This window comes from Lolium perenne, chromosome 6 (genome assembly GCF_019359855.2).
Source record: "Lolium perenne isolate Kyuss_39 chromosome 6, Kyuss_2.0, whole genome shotgun sequence".
NCBI lineage: Eukaryota > Viridiplantae > Streptophyta > Magnoliopsida > Poales > Poaceae > Lolium > Lolium perenne.
In genome coordinates this window covers 265,547,874-265,554,866 of record NC_067249.2, presented here as the reverse complement: position 1 = coordinate 265,554,866, position 6,993 = coordinate 265,547,874, and positions in this window count along the sequence as shown.

Sequence of the window (6,993 nt, the reverse complement as noted above, 5' to 3'; positions counted from 1 at the left end):
CGCTGATGAAGACTGGAGAAAAAAAAAAGAGAAGTTGGACTGAAAGACCTAAGGGTGTGTTCGGTTGTGGAACCAGGGGGGACGGAATGGAATGGTTTCATTCCGATGTCATGGGATGGTTCCGACCCTGTGTTCGGTTCAGAAAAAATCGTTCCGTTTTCTGTCGGTTCTGGAATCGCACAATACAATGGAACAACCTAAGCATGATTTTCTGTGTACAAATCAAAATCAACACATGTCTAACCATAATTTTTTGTGCAAATCAAAATTATCACATGCCAAAATCAACAAGCATAGCTGTGCGCATCTGTGCTAGTCCGCCGCTGCGTGTGCTGGCCACCGCTGGGCTTGTGCCGCCACGCGTGTGCTGGGCCGCCGGGCGTGCCTCGCCACCGCCGAGTGAGCTGGCCACCGCGCGCGTGCCTGGCCGCCGCCGTGAGCGGCCGCCGCCGGGTGTGCCTCGCTACCCCGCGCATGCTGGCCGCCGTCGCTCGTGCGCTGTCCTCCGCCGGGCGCATGCCTCGCAGCCGCCGAATGAGCTGGCCACCACGCGCGTGCCTGGCTGCCGCCGTGTGAGCGGCGGCCGCCGGGTGTGCCTCGCCACCGCGCGCATGCTGGCCGCCGTCGCCCGTGCGCTGTCCTCCGCCGAGCGTGTCTTGCAGCCGCCGCGTCGGCGTGTTCGCCGTCAGCCACCGCGCCTGCTAGTCGTTTGTCGCCTCGCTTTCTTGCCGTCGACATCTGCGCCTGCCCACCGTCGGCATCCGCGCCTGGTCGCCATCGGCCGCCTCGCGTGCTCGCAATCCGGCGAGGACGGAGAGAAGACGGTTAGGGAGGCTAATTATTTTTTGGAGGGATTAGTTGGGCTGGTCAGCCAGCCGTTCCTCATCGTCCGACCGATTTGGTGGAACCAGTGTGTTCCGCATCTGAGAGGAATATTCTCTTTCATGGAACCAGTTGGTTCCGTTCCTTTGGCAAACCGAACACGCGAACGGGCTCCAAGTGCGGGACGGTTCTGTTCCATTCCTCTTCATTCCAGAACCAAACACACCCTATGAACACCAAAGAAAAAATAAACTGATAAATGAATTGCTGAAGGAAAAGGGACTAGGTAGCTATTTACTGAAGAAAAAGCGAATAAGGTAATGAAGAATGAATGAATGAACAATGATGGACTAAAGACAGAAAAACTAAGCAGCTAAGGACTGAAGAAATAATTGAAGGGTTACGAGAGATTGCAACACAAGAGTTAGTGGAGAGTTGCTAAAGATTGAAAAATTTAAATCCCTTAGTCATGAGTTAGAGATGATGAATGAAAGAGGGCGAATGAAAAGATAAAAAATAACTAGCGAATGAAAAAGAACATGACTGAATACAACACTGAAGAGTGAGTGAAAACTGAAGTATGGAACACTGAAAACTTAAGAAAGAAAGTGAATTAAAAGGAATCTATAAAATGAAGCCTATAAGGTTCTTTTCAAGCAATGCATGATCAGACCGCAACGGCCATAAAGGTTAATATGCAAATAGCCAAGTGCACTGTCTGTCAACAAAATCTGGGCATGGATGGTTTTCAACCTGCGGTGATAATTATGTCAATGGCAATATCAATATATAGAGAGGAAACTAACGTCACTGGCTTACCAGAAAGACTGCACAAATGTTTCCCAGCCTTTCTTTATGTTATGGAGGCTTCCCAGGACTTTTTCTTTATATGGATGATGCGATCAGACGTCCAACCGAGGTTGAACAGTGCAATATGAAAAAAGACAAAGGAATGGAGCATGCCCAAAATCTATGCCTTTACTAAATCAGGTTGAGGTCCAACATATCATCCAAAAGAAAATCAGACATCTAACCAGTTGTGCTAACGTCACAATGAGATAATATACTAGTTTACATAGTAAATAAATAACTACAAACATTTAGTATGATTTTTTTAAAACTCGATCCTTCCCAAAATAGCATAGAAGATGTCAATACAAAACAAATTTGATTTGATCAAGCCGATACAGTAAGAATTAGGTAACCAAAATGAAAGCCATGTGCCCCTTCCACTAGGAGTGACTCCTGAACCCTGATATTGTATCCCTCGGAATAGGTCCACAACAAAACCTCTCAGGCTCGAAGAAGATTGGAGTGCGATGAACCCAGGGAGTAATTGATACCCTAGAGGCTATACAAGAGTACATGTCTAACCGAGCATCATGGTCTCGTCACTTGATGTAGAAATCTAACTCCGTACAATCACTCATTCCGATGCTTCCAAGTACTAAGATTCTTGTGGTTTCAGCAACATGGGAAAATGAGATCTACCTAAGTGCAAAACTCGTGTTATCGGTGTGTGGAGTATATCAATAGGAAGCTAGCAATGTATGGGCACTACTCCTTTGTCAGCCTCAAGCATATATCTTTTTTCTGAATCATGGTCATGTTTGATCTCTATTTTCATGCTTAAGTAGGAACGGTATTTTTAAGTTTGATATTATGTGGTGCAACAACCATGCAGTATAATGCTTTCATACAATTCAATACTAATGTGTGGAACACATGAATATTCATGTACTTCTGTGAGCATCTCCTCCCTTAGTGAGGTAGGTTATTTAATGCTCCGAAATGTGCATTCACTGAACTTTCCTTTCCGTAAATGGGAGTCTGCTAGGCTTATGGCCTTTTTTTCCTTTACTTTTTCGTTGAATTTCCCTGCCTGATTTCAGGCATGTAAAGAATCCCCTCTTGTTTAATGAATACAACCAGAGCTCTTTCTATTCAGATCAAAAAGAAGCACACAAAAAACTGATGGTGTTCATAGATGTTCAGGTTGTGTCTTTTTCTACAAGAATACTACAACTCCTTTCTCAAGACAAATATAAGTCCACGTCTAATTCTCGTTACTTCAACGGTGAGCTTATTTATTACTCTCCTCGAGCCTACATGGTTTTAGAAGAAAGGCACAACATGCCCTAACTTAATATGAATAAATCCACCCTAACAAACACTGCAATGACACATAATACATTATATGCAGTAACAAATGATTAGAGTGTTTACTTCTACATGTACTCTTGCCCCAGCTATATATTTTGAACAAGGGGTGGGGTCAAAAGACCCCTGTGCTGCGATTTCATATATCACCGTGGCAGGTACAAATTACAAGAACGCCCTTTACAACTCTTGCCCTAAAAGACCATGAATTCGAAGAAAGGGCCTTCGATTTTACAAAAAAGCACCCTAGAACTGGAAATAAGAACGCAATCAGGTCCTTGGGTACCTCTGCCACATCTCGCCGGCGATCTCCAAGCGTGTACGCCAAGATCATCGGAGCTCTGATGCTCGGACTCTCCCTTCCGGCAAGTAACCACAAACGCCAGCAAACGAGAGGCAGCCGGGGACGAACCACTTGGCAGCTTCACGTCGCCGAGCACTGGCGCTTGATTGAGAAGGCCTCCGCCATGGATGTTGAACTTCGGCCACCGTCTTGGCCACAGATACGCATCGGCTAACTTGTCCACCGCGTGAGGAACTCCAGGATGCAGCACGAGCCACTTCACGAAGCAAAAGATCTTCTTCCTAACCTTGCCACCACGGCCGGCCAGAGGAAGACAAAATCCGTGCTCGAAGAAGAGGAGGCAGCGCTTGATGAAGGAACTGACTCCAGGCCGCTCCTGCTTCAGCTTGCACCATGCAAGTTTGCCGGAGATGCGTTGTAGTCGCCGCCCCACGTCAACGCTTGAACTCAAGGACGAACCAGCTCCAGTTCCACTTCGCCGATCTAGAGGAAGAGTAGCAGCAGCATCCCCTCTCCTCGCCGCCACGGCCGGAGGAAAAGCGTTGCACTCCAACTCTCGATCTGCAAAGCAGAGGATACAGCAGACGGTTTTATTTGATTGGTTTCGAGTGTCTCCATCTCTGCTTAAGATCCTCCATGGATCTATGAGACAGAAAGGGAGAGACCCGGCTCCGGCGCCACTGCAAGTCGCCGGAAATCCACCGAGAAGAAGGGAGGGGAAATAGAAAAAGAAGCGGGCATACGCCACGAAACCTCGCATAAAGCGAACAACAAACCTAAATCTAATCCTACTTCTACTATTCACAGCCCGCGCTACGCATCCTTCTCCACACCGACCGGCATCGCCGGTGGCGAGGCGAGAGGAGCGAGCCGGGGAAAAGGAAGGAAGAGCCGAGACGACTCTCAAACAGAGGAGCGGAGGAGAGACCGAGGAAAGGAAAGTGTCTGTCCTCGACATGACCACTATATATGTGGGACTTGAGCCAGACAGCGAAAAATCCCTTTTTGTGCTTATTAGTACAAGTTTTGTTTCTCAAACTAAGGTTCAGATTTTGCATTGCATGAAGTATTAATCCTTAAAATGGTTAGCGGCCAAAGGGAAATAATAAGAGATCACTCATAAGTCATAACAATGCAACTGCCATTACTAGGGAATAGCCTACCACCGGTGCACCTTTTTTTTGCTACTGCCGGCGCACATGCATACGCTAGTGGAACACGCCGGAGATTCTTGGGTACCGCTGGGGCGCCACAGTGTTCCCCTGCGGTATGTGCAACCACTGCTGGCGCAGCGTGTTAGGTTCGCCGGTGCTATAAATTTTTGCGAATAAAAAAAAAGCGGGGCGCGTCTGCAGCGCCAGGCCATCAACAGCCCACAGGCCATCCACGTGAAAATCACTCCAAGTTACAGAGCAGTAAACAAAAAATTAGAACTACCCAAGAACATTTGCCCACAGCACCCTAAAAAGAAAAACGGTGTCTAGATTGAAGCACAGAATTATATTTCAGAATTTCATGCTGTAGTGCCTAGAAATACTTGAACTCCTTTGAACGGAACGAATATAATCATCTCGAATTCTCTCTACAATGATATGTGTGATCTTATTTGTCTCCACGTATGAACAGTATTTTTAGAATATTAAGTGCTAGTTTTTACAAATCAGTGCACTACTCCAAAGAAACATTCAGCCTAACTTAGATGAATTAATTTCATAAATTGAACAGATGTCACATAATCAAAATGATAGTCTGACCAAGGTCATTGTCTATTTGACAAATAGCATCACGAATAGCAGTTTCACATATAGCACCAGGATTCAGGAACAATAGGTTCGACAAGCAGCATCAGGAAACTGATCGATTCTGAGATCATGATACTCAAAAAGACCTATTGGCCTCTATAGGTACACACACGCGCACGACTAGTAAGGAAAATATAAGCATAATCTGGACATTTTTAGCATGCAATCTATGCATTACAAAACGTAATCTACCTAATCAGAGAGGCAGGGAGGATGAAATAAAGGCACGAGGCTGTAGAGTTGGCAAATATTTCATTTCAAAAGCAGAGAAAAATGACTTAGTAATTATACCATACTTCTACACTTGGACACTTCATCCCGAACGACTAGAAAAACAACCATATATTCCAGGCAACAACGCTATATGCATGAGTGCAAAAAAGAAGAAGAAGCCAACGAACTCATACTATATTCAGTTCATATCAAATTCTTGAGGATAGGATATGACAACTAGGCCGTTGAGAAGAACAACCTCCCTCGACGGCTGTTAGACGAAAGGCGAAGTGTTCAGAGCATTACCATCTAGTGCCATGAAGAAGGTGTGTGGAACAAGAGTTTGTTTCAACTCAAGGTTAGAAGCATAGACACCTTGGCCATCACGACGGAAGTGTTTAACCAGTTTGCCTTTAACGTCAACATAAAACATCCACCCGCCATGACTGACCAGCAAAAGGACGTTGCCATCGATCGAGTGAACGCTGACATGCCAATTGTCACCCAACCATCCAAACCGCCACCGGATACGTGCAGCTGGCAATTTGACGCTGTACTTGTACGTCCAAAGCTCGTTTTCATAGTTCTGCAAAATCCATATATCAACAATTTGTGTGGCAACCTTATAGCTATAGATGCCAAGGATGCCATCCATCTCAAAGACATGTGATTTGGCAGGAACAAGTGGAGCACGCATCTGACGGAACGACTCGGATATGGTGTGAAATACTACGACCACTTTGCTTCCGGTCTGATGCTGTTGTGGGTCACTCCTCCCATAATGCACTGGGTACCAATGCAGGCTGTCACGGACAAGCGCAGGTTGAGCTAAGTAGTATGCTGACGCTGTCAACTCTAGCAGACCGATGTACCTTGGCGGACGGTCGGAACCCACCGTGTAGACGTAGTGGCCAATTGTTCCAGCGGCGGTATACTTGCACAGTAACAGCCGGTACTCGTCGGTAGGGCGGTGCGGATACATCCCCATCAAACCGAAGCCTGAAAGTTGGGGGAGGGGAGCATGCTGACGCGTAGCCGGGTTGCAGACAGAGAAAACCCCGCCAGGCATGGAGAGGACAAGAACGCCGTCACAGGAGGCCTCCAGACAGAAGGAGTTGTTAAGCCGGGCAAGTGGTTGGAGCTGGGTGCCAATGGTCCGGTGATGGAAGGTGAGGATAGCTTTGTGGCGAGCACCAGAGTATTGGGAGGCGCAAATAATGGGGAGGGAGGGCTGATGGCCGTGGTGGGCCAGCAGAAAAAGGCGGGTCGAAGTGGCGCGACACCAGGTGCGGCACACCGCTCGGCAGCGGAGGAGGGATTTGGTAGGAAGGCGGACGAGGATCTCCCAGACGACAATATCGTCGGAGAGGCTGCAGCAGAGACGCCTCGCTCCTTCCCTCGAGGCCTTTGGCATGGTCACCGGCCGCGATTCCATCGCCGGCTTTCACCACAGCAACAAGATGAGATGCAGATCAGACATTAGAAGATGAGGGAACACCAGAGGCGGCTGCAGAAGTTTGAGAATCAATCGACGCTGACGTATTCCGGTTTATTGCACTAGAAAGAACATGTATTACTTGGGCCAGGCCTGAGCAGTAGAGCACGATCCGGGGTCGCTCGGCCTGGCCTCGCGGTTCTACTTGAACAAACTATTAGCTGGGCTTTTTTGTGCTTTCCCTGTCCGATGGAGCC